Consider the following 25,965-nt stretch of genomic DNA (forward strand, 5'->3'; position numbering starts at 1 on the left):
AAGCCACAAACTCCCTTTCTCCTCCCAAACAAACAGAGGCTTGAGTGAATCGCTGCCTCCGCCCTGGCACGCAGCCCCCTGGTAATTACGGATTCTCCTCCGGCATCCAGCCCCCTGCGAATGACAGCACTCAGCCATGTCAGCAGAGTCCACAGGCTGAACTTCCCTTTCCCCACAGCATCTCTCTGTGCAGCCTGAAGTGTTGTTCCTTCACATCCCTACTCCCCAACCCCCTCCTCCTCTTCCACAGTGTGTGTGGCAACTGCCTGTTCCACGTAAAGGTAGGGGAAACTGAGGCACAGCATGGTGACCAGTGAGAAAGTTTGCTAGGATTAGGATCCTTAGCAACAAGGTTTGGTAGACAGTGTCACCTCTTGACTTTAACCTCTAAAAGCTCATTTTGCTGGGATTTAAAGTAAAACTGACTTCAGACTGCTAAACCTGGTCAACAAATTCTCCTCCTAATCACCAGAGACTTGCACATATCCACACAAAAGCATGAGGCAAAATACCCCTCACCTCACTTCCTGCCCTTTGGCCCTTCAGCACAAACAAAATTACCTCCCTCAGCAGGACAAGCACCTGAGTGACAGACCTGGAAAATGTCCCCGCAGCATAACAGTGAGGGTTTGCACTCATACTCTGTCCCAAACGAGCACCTGCCTCCAGTGGAGCTGGCTCGGCCTCCATCCATGGTTCAGCCCGCTTTTCTGACAACATGATCCCATGAGGAATGATAATGCCTCTCCTGGACCTTGTGCACTGACCTGTGCAGTGGTCAGGGCTGGAGAACAACATCCCCCTGCTGAGATAATGCTTCCCTCCCCTTCCTCTCCGGCGCGATGCCTGCCCTCCTCCCAGCCAATGCCATCCTCTCCAGCATCTGCCTGGTGTGGGACAAGGCTTGCTCCCAGACTGTAATTTAACCCTCTTTCAGATTGTCTTGCCCGACAGGAGGGACTGAACCAGGCTGGCTGCACTGTGTAATTACATCTGTCAGATTAGCCGGAGCACGCACGATCCAGAGCACGTGCCAGATGTGGCACAGAAACATCACTCGAGCCAGCACCAAGACGGGGTTGTGCAGACAGATAATACCCAACACAACATAAGTCTTGCCAGTACAGAGTTAAGCCAACATTGTTTTCTAAACAAATCTCAAACAGAGTGAATTCATACTGGATCAGCATTTTCTACCACATAGCTGCAGCAGTTTTGACCCAGTACCAAGCTCCCTAGAGCTGGATTTATTGTCTTGTCCACTCCGAGTCAGTGCCAAAGCCACGTCCTGAGAGGACTGAGGAATTTAACCAATGCCAAATTACTTTGGAGGCTCCATATGGGAAGAGCTTGCTTTCTGCAAACTCTCCAACAATGACACCGCGTGCGACTGCATGGGCACACTCCCTGCCAGGCTCCGGCCAAGAGGAAGAGCGACACATCAACAACACCACAGTCACTCGTCACCCACAACGCACGCGCACCGGAGAGAGTGACCCTCAGGGGGAAAGAGCACTTCACAGGGTCATCAGCTGGCAGCAGCATCCAGAAACAACCCCACTGGGCAGTGCCAGCCCTTCCCAAGGCTGACCAGAGCTGCTCCTGCCCGGCATGGGGGTCACAAAGGAGGAGAAGTGAGGAACGGGTACTGAAAGAGGGAAAAGAAGGGCTTGGGGTACGCCAAAGGAGGAAGAAAACAGCAAGAGGAACCACAGAGAAGTTGAGGGTAGCAGTTCATGTAGAAGGGTAGGTATTGGAGCAGTGGGTCAGGGGGCATTGAGGAGCTGCAGATGGGGAAAGCTGATGGCAAGGTTCTGCAGTGGCAGCAGAGAGATGCACTGGAAGATGCAGTGGAAGATGTGCCCTCCTTGTCAGCATCACCCTGGGCAGGAGGGGAGTGACCCATCACCTCCTTCAGGGGACACCACACCAGCACCACTGTTGGGACTGCACAGTAGCACAGATCCTGACAGTCCCTTCCCCTCAGAGAAACACAACAGCCCCCAAAATCTGACTCAGAAAACCCTGGTCTCTGCCAGAGTCTGTGGAGAGCCTGAAACCACAGCCTGGGAGGTTGCAAAAACTCCCAAACCTCCCCTTTAAAATCCACTCCTCTAAGGTTACCCACTGCTTTGCCAGCAGCTCATTTCTTTAGGGTCTATTTTGGGGAAAGGCATCTCCAGGCACGTTCGTGCTCCTCGAGGACTGGCAGCACGTCTGGGCCTGCCCAGGCACTGGGAGAAACAGCTGCTCCCACTCCCCTCCCATCCCCACACCACAGCAGCCCCAGCAGCACGGAGACATGGCGTGGAAATAGTGCAGCTGATCTTCCTGCCTTCCCTGCAGAGGAGCTGAGGAAAGGGGCACTGAGGGCAGCCCCAGGTGGCAGGAGGCCCTTTCAGGTGCTCCCAAGAGCTTTGCGCCCCAAAATGGGTCAGGCTCGGCACAGGGCCCCTTCACTGCCTGTGCAGGGCACACAGCGTTCCCAGCTTATGAAACACACTGTCTCCAGTAGGAAAACATCCCTTCCAGCTGAGAAGGAGCACCAGGGGACAGCAGATAAGCAGTGACAAAGAGCATGCCCATCACCCCAAAAGCTGTGGCAGGCTGGGCTGGGTATTCAGAGGAGGTACCTGGCTAGGAAATGGAGGCCAGCATCTTCCGTAGGGAATTGGAATCCCCAAAATATCCATGAGATGAGGAGGGAGGGGGAATCCTCCCCTCTGTGCCCCACTCCGGGTAGCATGATGCCCACTCCTGCTCTGCTGCAAGCTGCATCCCTGAGGTGACCCGGACCAGGGCTGCGGAGCCCAGCTTTGCTGCTGGCCAGGCTGCAGCAGAGTCAGCCTGGCTGCCCCTTCTGCCGAGAAATAGGGGAGGTGGAGGGAAATGACGAATGGAGAAGAGCAGACAGGTGTGTGCCCAGGGAGGGATGGGAAAGGGGCGGAATGCACTCGGGACTGCGTGCAGGGGGCCCGCAGCGCTTCCCCCGGCTGCTCTGCAAACAGCCCCTCCCTGCACACGCATGCAGAGCCGCAAGGGAAGGGGCTCAGAGGGGACGGAGCAGCCCTTCGTTGTGGGGAGGGAGCTGATGAAAGCCTAGATTTTATTCACAGCATAGCAGAAACCCCTGCCCTTCTCCTCCCTCACACCTCTGGGGAACAAGCAACGAGAGCGAGGGAGGGAGGGCGGGATGAAGAGAGGCACAGACAGAGGTGCCGAGGTTGGCTTACCTCACAGTGCCTGCGCTGGGGGTGCCCGGGTGCGCAGGAGGTAAATCCAGGGCTCTGCTCTCCTTGGCAAGTGCTGGGAAAGGTCTCGGTTCAGTCACATGAAGGAGTGGCCTGTGAGTAGGTGCTCCAGCTCACCGCTCGATCGAAGCTGCCATGGATTCATTGCGAACGACTTCGCCTTCTGTGAGGAGAGGAGGAAAGGGGAGGGAAAAAAAAAAGGAAAAAAACCACCAGCTTAAGACTTGGAGGGTAGATTCACTTCTTTCTTAGGTTTCCAATGGCAACTGAATATGCCACAGATGAAGATCCAGGGTGTGTGTGTGTGTGCGTGTGAATGTGTGTGTGTGTGGGAGGGACGGAGAGATGCACAGCTGCTGAGTCCACAGGCAGTGGAGGGTGTGAGCTAGTCAAGGCATATCGGTGATTATGGGAACAGACAACTGGACACGGGCAGCAGAGCAGACAGACAGCCAGATGGAAAGAGACTGAAAGGATGGAAAGAGGTTGGCCTTTATGCTAAGAGCCTGGCTGTCCCACTGCACACAAAAGGAGAGAGCACCTGACCCAGCACAGGGCAAGGTGCTGACGGAGCTGCACCGGGAAAAGGTGAAGTGTGCCTACACTCACGGCCGCACGCACGCACGCACGCCACCTCCCTGCCCACACAGTCACCCAGGCATGCCCCCTGCAAGGACACTCGGGACACACGTGCTGGACACAAACACACACACACATTTACTCCCGGGTCTTTCCACACCACCATGCACCGCCTTGCATACAACCCCCTAAGAACTCAGAGCTCCTCTAAAGGATGAGGTGCTTCTCTTCTTCACATACACCCTGCACCTACCTACAAGGTTGCACATCTGTATTAAGATGCACACGTGATAATTCAGACAACCATCACACAACACCACATCAGCTCCACCCAGCCTATTCCACCACTCCTATGAGTACACAGCAAAAACATTTTCATACAGCACAGCAAATAGTGATCCCTGCACAAATGCACATGGAATATCCAAACATGTCTACCACACACCAGCTCCTGACCCCTGATACAAAACTGTCACTGCACAAACAGTGTTTAATGAGCCCACTCCCACAGCAGAGACCAGAAAAAGTGCCATGAACACATCCATATCAGTGCAAATGCCACACCAGCAAATTACGTATCTGTAAGAAAATGAGGGCACATAAAACATCCCCATGAACTCAGGAACATAAGTCAAGCAAGCACCAGTGGCTGTACATCACACACAAATATACTCTGCTTATGAATTGCCTGCAGCATACAAACTGATCGTATCAGATACTGTTACCTACCTAAACTCTGCCCACACAGTGGCAGAGCATCCTTCTGGATGCTAAACGTTAGCCCCAGCAACCACCAGACATATTCTGTCACATGGAAAACACAAATACTCATCAACATCAAACACAGGCAGACAAACACAAACCAGACATGAAACACAGACAGCCAGCATCACTTGCCCGAAAGAAAGAAAAAAAAAGAAAAAAAGACATTCTTGAAAGTTATGAAGCTGGAACTCACTTTGGAGACAGCTGTATTATTCTGTGCAAGTGCACAGGTGCATATGCACACACACTCTCTCCACTGCCACACCAAATCTGCTTTAACTCTCTCTGTCTCCAAGACTTTCCCTTGTTCTTTTTTTGCACTTTCTCTAATTCTGCCCATTCTGCAATCTCCCATGTGTCCGTCCATGTTGCCACTCTGGGGGGCAAAGTCTCTGTAGCAGAAAGCCTATAACAGCTCATCCACACTGGTAAAAAAAATTTCCCTCCGTTCTGGTGTTAGATGTGCATAATTTGCATGCAAAGAAGAATGTGCAGTCCCACCAGCCCCGAGTGCTCTGAAATTGGCTGATAGTGGCATCAGGGGACGTGACTGCAAAACCTAAGCGTGGCGAAGAAGTACATAAACCCTTATGGGAAGCGGAGATTTGGCCAGGAAGGCGCGGGCTTCCCCCGGTCCCCAGGAAAGACAAGGAGAAACACGAGGTGGGTAAGAAGGGGCAAGGGAATGAAGGGAGATCGGCCCAGCACCAGGGACAGCACAGCGAGCGCTCAGCCACGCTTCTTTAACAAGCTCAGCAGTGTCACAGCGTGATGCTGCCAGCGATGACGGACAGCAATCAAGGTTCGGCATCAGGGCAAGCAAGCATACCTGTGTGCCCCCGGGAGATGGGAGAGGAAAGGCAAAGCATGGGCTTTGCAGCGGAGAAGAGCAGCTGGGTGGGGGTGCAACTGTAGGTTATGTGGTGCAGGGGTCCGTGGCTGCACTGGCATCACTGGAGCAGTGGTGGCACAGATAAAAAAGGAAGAGCTCGCAGGCAGAAGAACGGCTGGCATAGGCGTGGCTTAGACACAGGCAATGCAGGGGTTGGAGTCGGGTCTGGCCCCAGCCACAGGGAGGAAATGCGAAAGGAATCCCATTAGCTCTTGTCCCGCTATTGGACAGCACAGGCTTCCAGCACGTATAGATACACCTCAGTGTAGGTCAGCAGAGCGTACCCTGCAATGGCCTCTTTAGGAGCTCCCTGCCCTCACACACGTTACCTGCCCCAGCAGCCTCAGCCCCTTCCCAGTGCATGTACTCTTTCCACACCATTACTCAGGCATGCCAACTCTCCACTCCCTAAAGCCGCCTGCTTCAGCGCGCTCCCACCTCCCCATGCTCGCACCACATCCGTGTTCGTGTGGCAGCACCAGAGGAGCCAGAAGAAGCATGTGGGGAAGCCCCCACTGCCACCTCAGCCCCAAACAGCCCCTCTTCCCCTCTGCCTTCACCAGTGCCACCACCATTTGCTTTTCTGAAGTGCTATGAAGGAGCAGAAATTCTCTCTCAGCTAAGCTTGGCCTGTGCAGCCAGGCGATTTCAGCTTGCTAGGAACGTCAGTGCCTCGGCACTGTGCTCAGTTGTACCTGCGTACCTCTTCCCACAAACATCCATTGTGCATTACAGCAGATGAATAATTTAGGCTGAAAGGGGACGAATGAGAGAGTCTTTTGGGTCTCAGCAAGGCACATGTACAAAGCAGAGTGGAGATGGAGTTGCCCCATTTGGTCAAAGCTAGCAGATGCTGCTAAACCTAGAAAAGCCACTGTGACCTGAAGTGCTACTTGGGTTAAAGCACGGTCATGAGGGCAATTTAAAGAGGCATTTGGACTCAGAATTTCTAATAGGTGCTGAGAGTGACACAGAGGTGTTGTGTGGATGAGCAAGGAGGATCTTCATCTCTGAGACGCTTAGCACTGGCCTAAGTAGCTGAAGAGAGCCACTAGTGGAAAAGGGAACCATCATCCTAAACTGACCTAAAAACCATCTGCTCCTGTGCTTCAGAGGCATGGAAGAAGTACCATGACTGGCTAAGCAGAGGAAAAGGGATTGAGAAAGCACAGCAAACAGGAGCTGAGTGGGATGTAAATGCGTGTTTGCACATGCATATCGGTGTTCATCTCAAAGAGATGCCACATCTCAGTTTTGTGGTGGCATGCAGGAGGACCTGGAAGATACAAACACATGTCTGTCAGTGTTGCCCTGAGCGAGCCCATTCGCATGGGATAATGCTGAAAGGGGGAAGCATGGACAGTGTGGTGCCACGTGTGCAGGTGGGTGTGCAGGAATGTGTGGCCGCTGGTGAGCACCTGTGTGTTGGTGCTGTGCATGTGCCTGCTGTGGGCAGTGGATGCCAGGTATGGATGTCTGGGAAGTGTGCATCAAGTGCTGCACTGCAGGGTGACCAGCGGCTGTGTGTGAGGCTGTTCCTTGCTGACAACACCGGCACATCTGTGAGGTGTCACAGGGAGCGGTGGGTCCCCTGTGGGCTGCCTTGTGTGTGCATGGCAGCCTTCACCTCTGAGAGACACCAGTGTGCTCCTGCACACCTGCAGAGCCTTGGGAAAGCAGTGCAGTGCAGCAGCACAAAACCATGGCAGTGTGCATGTGCTGGAAAGCACCCCTGGGAGCATCCAGGTTTGCAGGGATGGTATCCCCTCTCTGGGTGGAACAGTCCGTCTGGCTGCTGCACTGCCTCTCCTCCTGGTCTCCGCTTTTCCTTTCTCGCCTTCCCTCAGCTCCCCTTGCTCACTGGCAGCAGCATGCTCTGCCCTGGGAACCAACTCCCACTCACCACACAGGGAGGGAACTCCTTTCTTAGCAGTTCCCTGGTATTTTCCCGTATCGAGAGCCAGAAAGTGAAGAAAAAAACTCAGTGGGCAACCTGAACTGGACCTATTCTCTTTCCATGTCCTTATCCCCCTTTTTAACCCACAGGAACCACATTACAAACTCACAGACTTTCACCCAAACCCACAAACTTCCACCTCCAAGCCCCAAACACTACAAACCAGACTCAGCTCACATCCGAGCCACGGGCCAGACCAGGCTGACACAGCTCAGGTAGGGCAACTCAAGGTAACAGAGTTAGGAGAGAGCAGTCCCTGAAGCTGGGAATATGGAGAGGCTCCTGCAGCTGCAGCCATACCTGTCTGACTCTCAGCTCCCCAGCCAGAATCACCCATAGCTGGGGCTGGAGTAAGAAATTTTATGCAGGGATTGCAGTCAGCACGGCTCAAACTCACACTTCTGGAGCCAAAGCAATATGTCTTAGCTGCTCTGTTATTGCTCCTATCAGAAGGCTAAACCTTCAGCCAGATCCTGCTTCCAGGGGAACTTCCAGGCTGGGTTCCAAAGCACAGAGCCTGTCCACTTGGAGCACCTCCTGGGGCAGTGGGACTTGAGCAAGAAGAAAACCCCAAAGATGTTTCTTTATTTCTTTAGCCAATTCTGCAGATTACTACCTTCCTCCCAAACACCCTACCCAGAGCAATGCTTGTTTGTGCTGAGGCTGATCTAAATTACCCAACTCCCCAAACTGAAATGCAAACAACTGGCCTCCATTTCAGGCTTTGCATTTGCCCTATATCCCACTTTGCACCTATTCCCTCTGGAGGACAGAACTAGCACACAGGAGCCACTTGTGAAAATATGCACACCTTCCCTGGAAGACTTCATGGGCTCCCAGTAAGACCCAGTTTCACCCAGGACCACAAACATACAGTTTTGCCATGAAATGAAGCCTTAACACTTAAGCATCATTTGGTTTTATCTTAACTGCAATCCTGAATCTGTGGTATCCCCAAACTTCACCCAACCCCATGCACTGCAATCCTCACTTCTAAGCTCCATTTTGAACCCTTTAATTTGTCTCCAGTCTTCTTCTGAACCCAGCCTTTCACTTTACACATAAGAGTGCTCAGTACCCGATCCCTTCTCTGATGTTTTCTCCACACCATCCAAGAGGACAGACTGGGAAAGCCTGGCTGTCTGACCCACTGCATAGTGGCAGTCACAACCCACAGTGCAGGTCTCCAGGACAGGATTTGCCAGGGGTTTTTTTTCCCCTACAGAGGAGCCCTGCTCATGGCTTAGACAGTTTGGGTGACCTTTTCACTGCTGGCAAACACAACCAGGAAAATAGCCCTCTGTGCTAATATTTAAATGTCCACCATGAAAAGCATGGAACCAGCCTCAGTACCTGTTTTGGGCTCTCCTCTGTGCAGCACCACAGCATGGCTACTCCAATTCTTCCCTCACACTGAGGTCTTTCCCTCCAGCCCTGCATCCTTCTCTTCCCTGCTCGGCTTCAAGAGCAGCTCTTGCCGATGCCTTTCCTGCATCCTGCCCTGCAGCCCTGCCAGCTTTCCAGGCCCCACCAGGCATACAGAGAGTGAGCCCCTGATTACCCTTCGAGCTGGATTCTCATTAGGCTGAAATGCCCCTCCAGGAGATCCATTAACAGTCCATAAAGTTAACTTAATCCAGCCAGTCTTGTGTGGTCTCTGCCCAAATTCCCTATTACATTAACAATCTTGAGCCTTAATTAGCATGTGAGGCAGAGGTGGCATTATTAATGGAGATAATATGGAGCATTAAGAATAAACAGGCTGGGCTGTCTCTCCCCCACCATGCATGCAAATCCTCTTCTGTGCAGAAACAGCGTGAGCTTCCCCCAGGAGCAGCACACGTGAGGGGCTGGGGTGCCCCAGACCGAAGACAAATCCTGGGGCATACAGCCAGGCTGCTGCAGGAAGGTGGTGGGGAGGAAACGAGATCCCAGAGAGACCCTTCATCTGCTTGGGAGAAGAGGGGCTGATAATGGGAAGACCACAGTGTGGCAAGTCCTGTGAGGCAAATCCTTGCACTGGGAAGGAGCAGTCACGTCCCTGGCTAATCCAGCCATCCCATCTTTCTGGGAGGCTTGGGGAAGCAAGGCCAAGGTTGTGTGAATCTCTATTCCCTTGCACGTTCAATTCACGCTGCCGTGTGCGTGCACATAGGATAACACGCTGGGTGTACGGGCTGGAACACCAAGCAGGAGGTGTCTGTCTGAGGGGGAACAGGCTGTAGGAACCGGCTGCAGCTGTGCAAAATGCTCCTCATGACTCTCCTTTCTGACCACTGAGCCCCAGTACACTGAGAATACAGGACAGGACAGAGGGGCTTCAGCTGAATGAGAGAAGCACTCACTTGGGGGACCAGAGAACAAATGGATGGGGGTTCCAGCTTGGTGCAGATTGACCATGTGGTGGGGAAGGGACAGGTCCCTTTCCAGACAGGCTGGTGGCTGGCTGTGCAGGTGGCTGGTCAAATCAGCTTGGTCATCACAGGTGAAGGGGCAGCCTGGGGCAGAGCCTCTCCCAGCCCAGGCAGTGCCAGCACAGGCTGGAGGAGAGGAGGGGAGGACTGGTGCTGCCAGCAGCAGTGAGGGGCTGGGGCAGCAAAGGGTCAGGGATGCACTGGGTGTCAGCCAGGAGACATTGCAAGCCTGACACTTTCTTCTAGTACAAGCACTTGCAAAACCATAAGGCAAAAGAGGGGAGGAGAGAAGCAGAAGCAGCTAAGCCAAGGAAGCAGAGCCTAATGACAGGACCTCTGGACTGCTAATTCTCTTCCAGCAGCACCCAGCAGAATAGGGACGAAGAGAGAAGCGTGTCTCAGGGACCCGCAACTGCAGGGAGCGGCTTCCTAGCTTGCTCCTGAGGTCTGACCCATGCTGTTCCAGCACGTCTCCATTGTCCTCAGTGTGCCCCTCCAGGCTTTGCAGAAGGGCTTGCACTGAGAGCAAGGATCCCTGAAGCACAGAGTGATATCCCTGTGCCTTGGCCCTGGAGCACTTGGCCAGTGCTAAGTAGCCTTGCTTAGCAGGGAGCAGTGCCTCGGGCTGGGCTGCTCTCTCCCAGGGCAGCACTCAGCATCAGCCCAGCTGCCTTCACGTGCCCAGAGGTGCAGCAGACAACAGTGGAGGCCCTGAGCAGAGCCCAGCTCTTCCACTTTCCAGCACAGCAAGTTCCCACTCCCTCAGGCCCACCAGCCAGCCCCTGCCAAATCCATTTGTCCAATCTTGCGCTTTCTACTAATCCTGTTGAGCCATCCTTTAAGTTGCTCTGAGGCAAAGATAGAAAAATACAAAGATGCCTTAAGAAGCTTCCCCTGACCTTGCTCAATTCAAGATAAAGGGCTTTGATTTAAAAAATTACAGTGGGGGTCTGTCACTGATCCATTGTGTGGATTAAAGGAAAACAAACAGAGATGCAGGATGCTGCTAGTGCTAGGTGAGCAGACAGGGAGGGGAGAAAGGTTACAACCAGCATAGAGGAGGAGACACAACAAAAGAAAGGACAGAAAGTGAGAGGGGAGGAAGAAAAAATAACTTCTCCCTCGCCATCTCCACACTTTACTATTGGTAGAAAAGCTTTGTACACTCATGATGTTATACAACATGTCCCACCACCTTCCTTGGTCTGTAAGGAAGAGCAAGGCAGCTGCACTGTCCATGTGACCAAGCTGGGGACAGGGTGCTGGGACTGCAGAGGAGCTCCTTGCCCCATCAGAAGCATCCTGTGGGGTACCTGACTGAAATCCCAAGGTGCAAGTGCCTGCTAAAGAGATCATTATCAATATCTCTCCTTATGACATGGTTCAGACCTTTCTTCCTCCACCCCTTGACCCTTCCTTCACATCAGACCACTTGCCTCATCTCCCCTTCCTGACAGTAGTGTCCCTTACTCTCCTTGCTGCCTGTCCTGGCCCAGGTCACATTTGACAGCATCTAAGCAGACCTCCCACCACCCACCTCAGTCCCCCACAGCCCTTCACTCAAAGGTCACTCAGAACAATTTTCCTCTGTAGGAAATGTCATAAGGACTAGCGAGGGCACCTTCTTCTTTCCCTGTATCCTCCAACATCTGTTGCACCCCACAAGGGCTCTTTACTCCCTGGCATGGGCCTGTTTCCTCCCTCTTTACCTATTCTGTTTCAAGATCATCACAAGATGGCTGATGTTTCATTTTCATTCTTCTTTTACAGGTATGTTAACCAGAAAAGGAAAGTTAAAAGAAGGTTTTTGCATTCGTAAGCAATGCTGAAAAACTGATAACAATGGGCGAGGAGAAGGCTAAAGTACTCAACTTTTTTGCCTCAGTCTTCAGTGGCAACATTTCTTCCCACACCTCTTGAGTGGCTGGGCACTTGGAGAGCAAAGTGCTTCCCACTCTAAGTTACATACATACATACATAAGTCTGACAAGATGCATCCCAGAGCCAGGTTCATGAGCACCTGAGGAACCTGAACATACATAAGTCTGACAAGATGCATCCCAGAGCCCTAAAGGAATTGTCCAATATAGTTGCCAAGCCACTCTCCATGATATTGGAAAAGTCATGGCAGTAAAATGAAGTTCCAGGTGACTGGGAAAAGGGAAGCACTGTACCCATCTTTAAAAAGGGTAGGACGGAGAACCCTGGGACCTACCAACCTGTCAGCCTCGCTTCTGTGCCTGGGAAGATCATGGAAGATCCCCTTCTTATTTTTCAAGCCTCCTCAGAGCCTGTCCATTTCTATCTCGATGGCTAAGGGCACCTTCAACTGGTTTCAGAATCTTTGCCCAGCTTCTTCAGCTCCTCCTATACCATGTGTTGATGTGTGGGCACTGCAGCTGACCCCGTTCTCACCTGTGTGGGACCTGGTGCAGCTCATTGCTGCAATGTCACTTCCCACCCAGCAATGCCCCATGTCCTGTTGCTAAAAGCTACAGCACTGTAGCCAAGAAAGAGGCAGCTGATAGATGCAGAGAGATGAAAAGTGAAGGGATACTGGAAAAGGGACAACAGAGACCGTAAAATGAGACAGGTCTATAAAACCACAGATGACACAGGAAGGGTAGAGGAAAGAGGTGCTAACAGCCTCTTCCCTCTCAAAAATCAAGGGTCAGGAAATTAAACCAGAAAGCTACAGGTTCAAGACAAACTGCATGTCTGTGCTGCACAACTTCCTACTGTGAGATTCTGAGGATGCTAAAACTTTACCTGACCTCAAGGACTGGCTGGACAAATTCAGGGAAGAAACAAATCCACCGAGAACTAAAAGGTGCACAACAGATCTTCCAGCACCAGGTCCCTCAGGCACACATCACTGGAGGCTGAAAGGGTGTTCAGAGGAATTGTCCTGCCTGTATGCTCTTCCCTCTTTCAACTACAGCTGGAGATACCGCACCGGAAGGATCACAGACCTGGCTCGGTAAGGTCCTTTTTGTATTCCCTATGGCTTTCCATAGCCAGGCTGACCCAGAAGTCATGGGCAAAGAGTAGCTCTGAGTAATGGTATAATTTTGGTGCACTAGATCATTTTGGAGATGGATGGACAAGGCAGCAAACAACAGAGCTCATTCCAAGAAAGACTTTTTTTTTTCCATGACCTAAAGCTGGAAGGAGGTCACATATCATTTAAACCAGACATTCCAGTACAGATCCTTGCTGGGAATAACATCTCTGCTTGAGCCCTAGCTCCCTCAATGCCTATTTCCAGATTTTTCTAAGACCAAATTCCCCTTCCCTGTTGATAAACACAGAGCCCTTTAAACAGACCATCTGTAACAGGTCCAACCCCCTTGAATTCCCTTCCATTTCCCTGACCTGTCTATCACACAATTCATGGCAGCCTCCCCACAGTAATCCTTTTATTATGATCTCACTCAATTTTTCTGGCCTATGACTGCAGTGAGGAAAAAAAGGAGGGGTATTAATCCTTCTAACCTTGTTGTCCCAATTCTGGGCCATCTGTGACTAGGAATTCAGAGGAGGGAAGTCTGATCCTCCTGACCCCACTGTCAACCCCTTGCTTTGGGAAGTTCAGTTTGTACTGTCCTAGAAAGTTGTTGTGGAAAAACCCCTTTTCACTTACAGGCACTTCCTACAAGATTGCTTCCTAGACTGCCTCTCCAGCCAGAGAGGGTGGAGGGAATAACGTCCTCCACCTCCATCAGACTCTGTTTACTTATTCCCCCTGTATCACCTCTCTGCTCCCTCAACAACGGTGTCTGGGGGTTCTTCCCAGCCACGACACAGGGAAGAATCAATAAAAGGTGAAAGACAATCAAACATCTCTCAAAATTTCCCTGGCAATGCTGCATATAAAGAGGAGGCCTTGCAACTCACTCCACTTCCACCACCGGCCGAGTGCAGCCTGTTCCCTCCATCCCTTCCCACCACCACGTTTCCTTGCTGCCAGCAGTTGCATCTCCATGAACCTGCCACTCTATTTCATAGATGGCTTGAGCCCTCACAACAGCAAGCTTGCATGTATCCTCAAGAGACAAATATTTCTCCTCTTTGCTCAGCTTCATCCATGCCTCTGACTTTGCCCATTTTTTGCCACCTTGAACAGTCTCCTCCTTTCCTTGGCGTTTACAGTCCTCAATACACACAAACTGTTACATATCATCCTTTAGTCAAGCTCTACATATTTTATTCTTTTAATCTCTCCTCATAAATAAGTACCTTCAGCCCTTTCACAATTTTTACTGCTCTTCTCTGAATTCCCTCCAATTTATCACCCTCCTTCATCTAGCACAGCACCCAAGTTTGCATGCTGGGTTTTCCAGACTGATCTTACTAAGGCCTTGGAAATAACATGAATTCTGTCTCCCTTGTGCTTCAAGGTTTGATGTCTCTGGGTGTACTTGAGTATTTGGATATCAGGAAAGCTGCCTCACTTCATACATGTGGCACCAGGTATTACAACTCGAGGCTGTCTCCCCAGGGAGAGGAAGAAGCAGGTTCATGAGAGGTGGGGAGAGGAAGACATGTGGACAGATGGGACAGATGTCCTGCAGCTGACCAAGGGACATGACTACAAATCCTTACATACTTGCACACCTTGAGAAGAGACATCAAGTCCTGGATGTGGAAAGGGTACATATGCACACACACATAAACACACACGTGCTCACCCCACAAATAAACCCCCATACAATCACCTGCATCACACATGAGTGCACACAGGAACACACACACAGGGATAACACCAGGAGACAAGAATGACACACACGTGCATGGAGACTCTGGGCGTGCACAAGTAACCTGTGCATACAAGAGGACAGGACAAAGTCTAGCAGAAAATGGTGCTCTCCCTGCTCACAAACATACATGTTCTCATGCATAAACCAATGCTCCCAGAGGAAAGAGAGCAGCTCATGGAGCCCTCATAGTAGCCTAAAAATACACAGGCAGCTCTGACCCATCTGGTCTGCAGATTGAGCCTATGAGCCATGGAAAGAATGAATACAAACATATGACACCTTGCCTTAAGGCAACTGGTAGCACATGCATCATACTGAGACAGTCTTCATATCTACAGACCCTTCCATGGTGACTACATTATCACCAAAGCTATTCAGAAGTGAGGTGAAAGCTGAGGAGCACAGAGGGGAAGAAAGGGACTCTCTACGGGGCAGTTGTGGCAGAGCTAAGGATCCCTCCCCCTACTCTGTGACCCCCTCCCTGAGTCATGTTACTGATGATACTTCCTCACAAGGATGTATTTGCTCCATCTCTCTGCTATCAGACATCCACAGGAGTCAAAAGCACCCACAGTTTCTTGCAAACAGTCTTTCCCCTACAGCTTACCAAAACCAGACGGGTATTAGCATTTTGTGAGTGTCAGTGTATAGAGAAGAACACGAATTCTTGGCCCCCAGACACAGCTTCTCACCTCTGTGAAATTCATACTGCACCATCAGCTCCCCAGAGCATCACTTGGAATGAAATTCTGTGCTAAAGGGCTGAAAAGCTGGAGATGCACTCCCCAGAGCGACTGCAGACAGGAAAGAACAGCCCCAGCACATCAGTCAGGTCAGCACAGAACAGGCTTCACCTTCAACAGCAGAACAGACTCACCTGTGGGGTTTTGATCCCATGCCTATGTCCATGGCATCTGATGCTGTGTTATAGGGCACCATGTAGCTACTGAGACTCCCCAAACCAGTGATGTGTGGGGATCTTTAAAGACTCCCTGCAAGTGGCAACATCTGGGGACAGAACTCATCAAGTCATTCACCTCAACCTGACTCCTGGTAGCTTGTTTCCCACCTTTTAAAGTGCTGTGGGAAGAGTGACAACTGCCCTTCCCTCCTTCTGTACCTCAGCTGGTCAGCTGGAACTGGGTTTCCTCTTGGCTTATGAATGTTGAGAAAATGAGGTCATTTCTCCTCAGTGACAGAAAATTATTTGGTGAGGAAAGCGGTTCATCTCAGGCAATGGCTGTGTACCCCTGAGCTACCCAGGAGACCCTTAAAGAGGAGGTCAGGGCGAAGCAAGGCACAAAACCAGCACCAGCTGGGGGGCACAGGAAAGTCAGGGCACAAATGCAGTGCTGCTAACGTGAGGCTGTAACTGCTGCCAGACCATCTCACCACTGAAGCAAACACAACAGCATTCCCACAGTCATTGTCACGTCCAAAGTGTCAAGCTTGACTCATCTGGGGATTTAAATACACCACTCATCTGTTTCACAGCTGTGAGAAACCCATCCTGACCTAGCAGAGAGAAAGGGCAGGGCTGGAGGTGAGTCACAGCCCCTTGGTCTGCTCCCTGAGTTCTGCTTTCTCCCCTTCCAGCCCATAAAAGGGATGTCAGCCCCCCGCTACCTTGGCACAGGAGGTGGCTCCCATGCATTCAGCTTGCCTCCCCTTCAGTGGCTCATTCCATGTCCTCCCTCACCCTCTTCCCACATTGAAAGGCACTGGGGGACACTGAGCTCTGCTCCTTCCAGAACTGCTCAAGCACCTGCTGTAACTCCAGTCTGGGCAATCCTGACCTGCAGAACCTGCAGAGCTACCAGGCAAACTCCAGCTTTCCCCACAGCTGCCAGCAGCCTGGGATCCTTCACTGCTCAGGGTAGCTCTGCTCCTCCGTGAAGGAGGAAGGCAAAACCTCCTCTCTTCCCAGAAAAGGGGATATTTTGCTGGAACACATTTGCTCTGCACCTAAGCTGCTCCCATCCTACTCTGGTGTGCAGGCATGGGCAAGGGCTGCAAGTTTTTTTTGGGACATCACATCCCTTTACCAGAGCAAGGAGGCCCTCACGAGCTCACAGGAGTGTGAGGACAGAGGTATTCCCTGCATGTCCTCTGCCCTCCCTCACACTAATAAAAGAAACAACTTAGCCCAGGTCCATGCTTACAGGGGACCAAGGGAAAAAACCCACAGTATTTAGGATGAAGGAGAGAGCAGCCAGGTCTCTCTCCCTCAGCAAATGTGCTGATATTTTCTGACACAGGTGATAACAGCATTGGGAGGTTTCAACAGGCCCTGATATGACCAGTAGCTTTCTTCCCAGGTGGGCAAAGCTCTTCACCACTCTTCAACAGGGTCAGATGAGGCAGCTGCACTCTGCCTGGAGCTGCATCTGGCTTCTGACATGACCCAGGTAAGAACAAACATCGCGGCCATCATCGCAGCTATGCTTTCCTCCCTTCTGCCTTCCCTGCGATTTTTACCTTTCCCATTTTAACCACAAGCTGCCCCCCAGCAAAAACTACACCTCTGTATGCCCCCCTTTCCCAAATGCCCTCTCTACCCTCCAAGTGGCTTCTGCTCCACAGTGTAGCTTTCCACCAGTGCAGTGGATCAGACAGCATATTCCCAAATACCCACTTTGCCTGGAGCTGGGTGAGGAGCGGGAAAGGCCATGCATCCACAGTTCTTCCCTTGGTGTCGTAGGTTTTGGTGGGGGAAAAGCAATGAAGGCAGTTTGCTTCATGCCGACAGATCTGCGTGCTTGTGGGATGGGTGCCCTGAAAGCCAATCACCCCCCAACGAAAATAATGGGGTGAGGAGGGGGGCAGATGGGGAAGGGGTTGGGAGTGGGGAAAAGGTTTCTAGGGTGGGGAAATCAGTGGGATTGAAGTGTCTGCTTCTCACCCCTGGCACTGCATCGGCACCCTTCCACTCCCTGCAGCTTCCTCACTGCTGCTGGTACGGTCTGCACAGAGCGGGGAGGCGAGAGGGGGGCTGTATTTAAATATATTAATAATGCATGTTCCATGCAAATGAAGCTGCCTTTGAATATTACATTAGCGATGCTGTCAGGCTGCGCTTCTTGGGACCCAGGAGTGACGGGATGTGTGGGGACCCGGAAGGGGGGTGTGGGGAGGTAGGGCTCACCAGAAATTCCCTCACACCCCAGCACAGCCTCCTTCCTCCCCCTCCACCCCAGCTCCCCCACATTACACACACTCCCACTCCCTCCCACCTCTCTGTGCATGACAAATTCCTTGGCTCGCAGCATGCAATGCAGCCAGGCTCCCCAGTCCCCAGGCCCCCTCCAGTGGCATGGTGCCCCCCTCCGCTCCCTACATAATCCTTACCCCCCCCGCTCCAATCTCAGCAATCCTCCTCCTGCTCCCCCTCTTGGCGGCTCCCCAGTCCCCAGGCCCCCTCCAGTGGCATGGTGCCCCCCTCCGCTCCCTACATAATCCTTACCCCCCCCCCGCTCCAATCTCAGCAATCCTCTCCCTGCTCCACAGCTTGGTTTATAGCTCTGTACCTCCAGACCGGGGGGAAGGCTCCTGCTCTCCAGCCTTTAGGGGGAAGGAAGGGGAGCAACTCCTAAGTCTGGCCTGCACATGTGGACCCCTTTTGTCAGCTCCCACCGTGCTCGCGTGAGCCCAGAGCGGGTGCCAAAGGACCGCGGGCCGTGCAAGATGTATTCGCCCGCAGCACAGGAGCGATGCTCTCCTCCCCATCACAGACAAGCCCTTCCCCGGGCGCTGGCGAGGATGTTCGGTGTTTATGTACAGCCAGCCCGGCTCCGTGCACACTCGGACACGGGACACGCACGCGTGTGCTGCATGCAGGCGCGCAGGGCTGGGGCACACCAGCACACACACGCGAGAGGGCATTACGCACAGCAGCTCCTGAATATGCTGCCTCCTGCAGCATTAGCTGATTTATGCTGCCTTTCCCCAGCCACTCCAAGCTCTGGAATGGGAGCAGCAGCAGCTGTGCACTCCTGCCTGTCCTGGGATGAGAATAGGATGCGCCTGTTCGTCTCTCTCCCCCATCCCCACCCCTCCTCCTTCCCCCTCCTTTTGCTCCCATTCATTCATTCAGCTTCTCCTCCCCGCCATCCCATGCCCCAAAGCAGGAAGATCCTTATGCATAAAAATGTGGGCATGCTTTCTCTGGTGGAATAAACGGGCATGCAGACACCCTGCAGGCAATCCATATACACTTACATACACATTCGAGTAGCTGTCCTGGGCCCTACATAAATACCCGGCTCACTCCACCACCACAGACACATTCACACACCCGACAGACACCACGCAATGACAGTCTCCCAGCAGAGCAGTGCAAGAGCAGAGGAGAGATTTACTCACTCCCTTGCATGCAAACCAGGAGAATATTCCCACACTGCACACGGACAGACACACGGACACAGACACAGCACTGTCCGCAGAGGCTCCCTGACAAAGTTTGCAGAGAGGCGGGGAGCAGGCAGCTGAGGGATGAGACTGGCTCCTTCTCCGTCCCATAACTGCAGGCAATACACAGAGAGGTCTGTCTGTCTGTCTGTACATGCACATGCGTGTATGTGGGGGGGTATATACATGCACCTATAGCTATACCTGTACATATACATGGATACACACAAGGAGACACACACAGACATTTACATATGGATAAAGATACAGATATATGTAGATATGCATATATCCCCTGCTTCTGCAAGGTCTGAATAGATGCAGACAGGTCAAACCCAGCTGTGTGCAGCAAGCCCTGAACCTATTCAGCATCCCGGTCCCAAGCAAGAGCTCACACACACAAACACACACACATAGACACACACACACACATACACTGGACCTGTGTCCAAGCCTCTCTCCCTCCCTCCCTCCCATCACCCCATGTAGGCATAATCTCCCCACATACACACACATACACCCTGGGCCACTTCCCCATCTCCTTTGCACTCACCCCTTGCCTTCATCCTCAGATCAGAGGCATCCAACCCCCAGGGAGTGCGTGCACAAGCTGGAGGAAAAGGGCAATCCATGCATCCTGCCCTTCTCCCCCTTTTCCAATCTCAGCTGCTTCTCCGAGAGGCAACACGGACGGCAGCCGGGAGCCGAGGACACGCGAGGCAGCAGCACAAGGACTGCACACAAAAACGTGTCACACACACACACACACACACACACACACGTACCTGCTTCTGGAGGGGCGACTGCTCCCAGCTTCCATACGGGGCATGACAGAGATGAAGTGGAGGCACAAAAGACCCCGGTCCTCAAGCAACTTGCAGCCCTGCAGATCTGTGTTTGCGGGGGGATGTCCCCCACTCGTGTCACCCCTTGGAGCTGTACCGTTCCTTGCCCCGCAGCTGTCTCATTCCCGGCCGCACCTAGGCAGCGCTCCCAGCCATGCACACGCGCGAGCACGACAGGCGGGGATGGAGCAGCAGTCCGGGGAGGGCACGCACAGCCGGAGGATTTGCTGCCTTCGCCGCATCCGCATCACTGGGGGAAGAAGGCAGAAAGGGCTGTATTGGCATTTAAAACACAAGTGATTAATTCGCCACAGGCTCGGCTGATAGGGCTCTGGGACCAGAGCCGGCGGCACTGCTTCTCCCTGCTGGGAAGGCTCTGACAGGCAAAGGACCCTCTCCCATGGAGCCAGTTCCGAGCTCTCCTCCACTGCACAGCCACGGCTCCGGTGCAGGCGGAAAGGGGTGGGCCTCCACCGGAGACATGAGCACACGCATGCAACAGCTGCTGGGAACTGCACACACACACAAACACACACACACAGTTCCCCACAACAGCTCCTCAGCAGCTACACACAACACACGACAGCTTCCCAGGAATACACACAAACAACAGCTGCTGGGCAATCTCACATACACACACAAACACACACACAGAGGCTACAGCTTCTCAGGATTAAGTCACCCACATGAAAATACAACAGCTGCCAGCAACACACAGCTACAAGCAACAGCTCCTGAGGAGCTACACACATACACGCACACCCCAGCTATACACCTGCTGACACAGGTATGTGCAATAGCCATGGGAAACCACACCTGGATACAAGCCCCTGTGGTGTTCGCTAAAAAAATTTTGACACATAAAAACGTAACAGGAGGTGGAGAAAACCTTTCATCCACGCACAAACACACACATGTGACTGCTCTGGGGAGACTGTCTATCATACACCTCCTCAAATCACCACCACAGAAATGCAACAGCTCCTCAGAAAGCACCTGGAACCACATACCCTCGTGTACGTCTGGAAGACCTTCCAGCTCCCTCTCCCCAAACCCACATGTGCCATCGCCAAGGGAGATCTTGCTCACAGTCGGAAACAAGCATCCATGTACACCAGCTGCTGGGGACTCAGCCACAGCTTGGCCCCCAAATACTTCACACAGGCAATACCTGCTAGGAAACCACGTTACCAAACACAGGGTCGCTCTTAAGAAATTATTCCCCAGTCCCTTGACAGAAAGCAGAAGCACATGTGACGGACATAAATAATCTCTGCACAGACTTGCAAGACCACCGAAGGGACACGATGCACCCCTCACACTCACCACAGCAGTGGAGGGACTGCCTGTCTCACTCAGACACATGCACACATGCAACAGCTGAAAAAACTTTGGGACATTGGATGGGAGCTGGCTTCCTGGGATGTACAATCCAGTCTCCTGCTATTCCAGGCAACCACATCATACAGTCTTGCTCAGAAAGGTCTCAAGGTCGATCTGAGTACTGAGACTATTTTCTTCCTGCTCAGAAGCCACCTTGAAGATAGAAGCCTGCCCCAACATCTGCATTTACCCAGGCCCAGTTCAAATCCACATGTTCCTGGGCCAGCTGACCATGTTCTTCACACAGGCACTCAGAGAGGTTGCAAGAACAGATGGAAGTGCTCTGAAACCTCCACTCCCACCTGAACAGACACCTCCTGCACCCCTGCTTCACACAAACACAACGCACACAACACACACACAACAGCTGGGTGAGGACATTCCCCTCAGCATAAATACCAACATGCTTGCAAGAGCTCCTGGGTAAACCCTGCCACCCACAGCACTCACGTGCACTCAGGTACAAAATTTACAAACATGCATAACCTCTGATGGGAAACTAATGACTTCCTTCATGCAGTCCAAAAACTGAAGAGGAATTAGGCTGACACACACACACACACCATGCAAGCAGCATTGTTATTAATTGTATTCTATTAATGGCATGAAAATGCATCAGGGGAGGTTTAGGTTGGATATTAGGAAAAGATTTTTCACCCAGAGGGTGGTTGACACTTGAACAGGCTCCCCAGGGAAGTGGTCACAGCACCAGCCTGACAGAGTTCAAGAGGCATTTGAGCAATACTGTGAGGCACATGGTGTGATTTTCGGGTTGTCTTGTGCAGAACCAGGAGCTGGACTCAGTGTTTCTTGTGGATCCCTTCCAATCCAGGATAGGCTATTCTATTCTAAAGAAGCTGACCTGTGGCCCACCTCCCCATCCTGCTAGTTAATATATGAGCACAGAACAATGTAATTGCCCCATCTACCTCACACCTGCAGCTTTATAGAGGGAAGGTGAGCTCCTTTGACTCCCCTGCACATTTTTTTTCTCGATTGGAAGAGAAATAATCTCATGTAAACCCAACCCCAGCAAGCAGATGACTGCCCCTAATCTTCTCGCATGCATGCAAGAGCTTTATGGCCAGAACACCAAACCAACAAACCTCTGCATGGGGAGGCACACAATAAATAGCCCTAAGGGCATGGGTTGGCTCCCTCAAAACACAGGCAAACACAAAGGACCCATCTACAAAAGCAGGCCCAGGATCACGCACACCAGCTGGATGGCACAAAGAAACAAGATGGCCCACTAGACACAAACACACAGGGTCATCAATCCTGTTGAAAATGACACATAGGAAGCTTGTTGTGCCCTCTTGTACTCCAAACCTGCAAACCCAAGTGGGAAAAAACACCCAGACACAAAAATACACACCAAGAGACACACACACACTCCTCAGGGAGACAGGCATGCAGCTCTGAGGAAACTTCTGGATGTTCCCTGGACCATCTGTAGATATCTGTTCCCAGTGGATTAAATGCCAAAACTACTCACACCTCCCGGAATCAGAGAAGGAAGCTTGGCAACTACAGACTCAAGTCTCCTTGCCTTTATCACTTTGGGGTGTTATGACTGTGGGGTATTTCCTCCAAGCTCTTTTGAAGCTAAAAGCCAAAGGAACAGAGACTTGCTTCCATCTCTCTCTACTTCCTCCAAGGACAGACAGTATCTAATTTTGGAGGGTGTTGAAGTAGGAGAAAAGGTTTCCAACTCCAAATTAATGCAGGATTTGTTCCTGCTTGAGTTCCTCCAGGATCATCTTGCAGTCTGTTTGTGATGAGTCTCCCAGAGGCTCTCCTGCTGGCACACATCCCTTCAGGACTCAGAAGTGCTGGGGCAGGATCCTTGTACTACCAGGGCCTCTGGGGGTCGAATGGTATTTGCTCATACTCCCACTGACCCAGGAACAACACTTAACTCCAGCAGAACAGAGGTGCCCCAAGAGACAAGCAGAAGCAAGTACCACATCTCCAGCAGTGTGGGACATTTGGGTCCTCAATCTAATTCATGCCTATTTGTCCCATTGCAGATGATCTAGAGGGTACAGAAGCTCACCCCCACGTTTATTTTGCAGAGGCTCTGACCTTGCCAAAAGCCCTGGAAAGATTCTGTTGTTTTTTACTTCACAAATACAAAAAAAAAAAAAAAATCACCAAGAGAGAAAAAAGAACCTCCTAAAGACGTCATAGATACTTTAAGTCAGCTGCAGAGGTGCCTCATTCCCTGTGTCCAGCAGTATAGAAGAAGAATCACCTTCTAATTCATTTGCACCCATGTCTCTGAGACCACTATGTACAGTCAGGCCTGACCTCTCTGCCTCCTTAATGGGGATGAAAACAGCCCCAAAAAACACTTTGGTTTATACTTTTCTGCTCAGCTCCTGTTCTGTTGGGCTGCCACATCCTCTAAGACTGGAGATGCTGTTAGGGGTGAACAAGGGAGCTGACCTTATTAGAGCAATTCCCTAGTGTTATTCCAACATATGCCAGGGAGCTGTTAAGTCCTAGAATAGCCCAGAATCCGGGAATCACAAAAGTGATGATAAAACTGATTTTTTAACCCTCTGTGCCCAGCCTGGAGATTATCAGTTCAATGAGGACATTCCCTATGGTCGGTGTAGGGAGTAGGGGCTGGGAGTGCAGCCAGCCATCCCCCTCTCACCCCTCAGCCTGTGCCATGTACCCCCCCGAGGAGGGCAGGGCCAGGCGGGGAAGGCAGCCACGCAGGCTGCCTGCACTACCTTCGGTGTGTGCTGCCAGGGATGGGAGTCTTGCTGGCAGCGTTTCCAGCTCACGGAGCCGGCAGACCAGCCCTTCTCCCTCTCTGCCTCTTCCCCTGCCCATGTGCCCATCTCCCACTAGGGTGCAACTGGGTCGCACGGATGGGGAAAACAGGCCGAGGGAGAAGGCTGGGCTCTGCCCTCCTTGCAGTCAGAATCTCTCCACTGATCTATACTGCGGTGAGCAGTGACAGATTGATTTTACAGCTCTGCTTGCAGCCGGCCGCTGGCCCTGGGCTGTGGATGAATCAGCTTTCTCTGGTCCTTGGCTTTTATTTCATTATTTTACTGCAACCTCACTCACAGGCAGCTAAAGAGGGAGCGACAGGGAGAAACACGAAGTTGGCAGGTTTCCTTCCCTGCTCATGTGCTCCCAGCCTGGCTTTGGGACTCCAGGAGGAGGGAGGGAAGGGATTGTTTTCCAGGAACTGACATCTGTCAGGAATAAAGACATGAGACTCCTTCTACATGGGTAGATGCATGTTGCAGTGGCTGTGGGAGACAGCAAGGACTGCGAAGGCACTGCACAGCATGAACAGTTCCTGCTCTGCTACGACAATGCCCCGATCTTTCCCCCGTGGAGGAGGGCCCAGGATTCAGTAGACAGGCAGCATGTTTGAATATAACAGTGCACTCAATCCACGAGTGCGTTGGACACTAATGTGCTTACAGACTCCTTACGGAACCTGGAAGGGAGTTCAGGTTCTCCTCTTACAGCTGTGGACGCAGAGGAGGGGGCAAGGGCTGTGCAGCTGCTGTCTCCATTAGGCTGAGAGGTCTCGGAGCATGCCACAGATACAAGGTTCTCCTGGAATGAGGAAGCACCTCCAGCATGGAATTAACCTTCTTCCCTCTCCTGGCTGTGCATATTGTAGACGTTGCCCAGGGAAAGCCAGTCCTAACTCTCCTGGTTCTTGTGCCATCAAGAAGAGCAACAGTGAACTCAAGCAAGGATGAAGCAACAAAACCAAAGGACAGAAAGGTGTTGGGTTTTTCCAGCTCTGGTCTGGAACAGTTCAAGCCAGACTGGTCAAGCAGTCTGGAGGCAGAAGAGCAGAGAACAAAGGGACCAACCAAAGCTCAACAATGTTCCTCTCTGCACCCCCAACACCTCAGGAATGAATAGGAGCAAATATCAGCTCTATCAGACTTGCTTCTGAAAAAATACCTTTGTCAGAACTGAAGATCTACTCAGAGAGCCCCTTACCCATGCTGGCACCTGCTCTGCAAGAGGAGGAGTAGCCAAAGGAACCCAACACCAGTTTGGTCTGTTCCAGCCTTCTTCACACACACACCTCCCAAGGTGGGCTTCACATCACCATGGGTAGTACTTTCACTGCAATGGGTTCAGGATGCCTTGGAGCTTTCTCCTGCTTTATTCCAGAGCTCTCCAGCAATATAGACCGCCTAGGGAAGGAGTGATCCTCAGAGGACAAATGTCTGAAGACAGACAGCTAAAGCACTGTGTCATTGGGCTCCCCCAAGCTCACATATATCCTTTCTCTCCACCTGCCCCTGAGCAAGCACCAGAGAGTGGCCTTGAAGGTGGCCAGCACAGCTCAAACCGTCAGAAGTCAAGGGCCTTTGATCTGCAAAGATCAAGGTGTAGGAGGGGAAAGGAGGGGAATCAAGACAGGAAAAGCAGGAGAGAGAGGCTTCCCAGTGGTCTGTCCCAGCAAGAGGGAGGGAGGCAGCAAAGTCCATCTCATCCACTTTGTGTAATCTTTTAATCTCTTGGTTTTTAATCTCTCACATCAAGAATGAGACACATCATTAAGAATAGAAGAAATCCCAGTTGGAAGGGAGATGGGGATGGTGAAGGAGACAAAAAGTCCTCTTACTTTTAAGCCTTCTGCCTTGTTCCCTTTCTCTATGTCTCTCCCCTCCTTCCTTTTTCCTCTCTGCTTACAAGCAATAAAAAGGTGACCT

At 51.9% G+C, this 25,965-nt stretch overlaps 1 long non-coding RNA gene across 1 annotated transcript in view; it reads right to left on the reverse strand.

Moving 5' to 3' along the window:
- LOC108447574 overlaps positions 1-20,384 on the reverse strand; it is a 49,580-nt gene extending 29,196 nt beyond the window's left edge. Inside the window, exons 1-2 of the long non-coding RNA XR_001863232.1 lie at positions 19,811-20,384; positions 3,234-3,414 (exon numbers count right to left, since the gene is read on the reverse strand). This is a non-coding gene — a long non-coding RNA (uncharacterized LOC108447574). The remainder of the gene's footprint in view (positions 1-3,233; positions 3,415-19,810) is intronic.
- Positions 20,385-25,965: the final 5,581 nt, after the last annotated feature.

The sequence above is a fragment of the Corvus brachyrhynchos genome, unplaced genomic scaffold (genome assembly GCF_000691975.1).
Source record: "Corvus brachyrhynchos isolate BGI_N302 unplaced genomic scaffold, ASM69197v1 scaffold56, whole genome shotgun sequence".
Taxonomy (NCBI): domain Eukaryota; kingdom Metazoa; phylum Chordata; class Aves; order Passeriformes; family Corvidae; genus Corvus; species Corvus brachyrhynchos.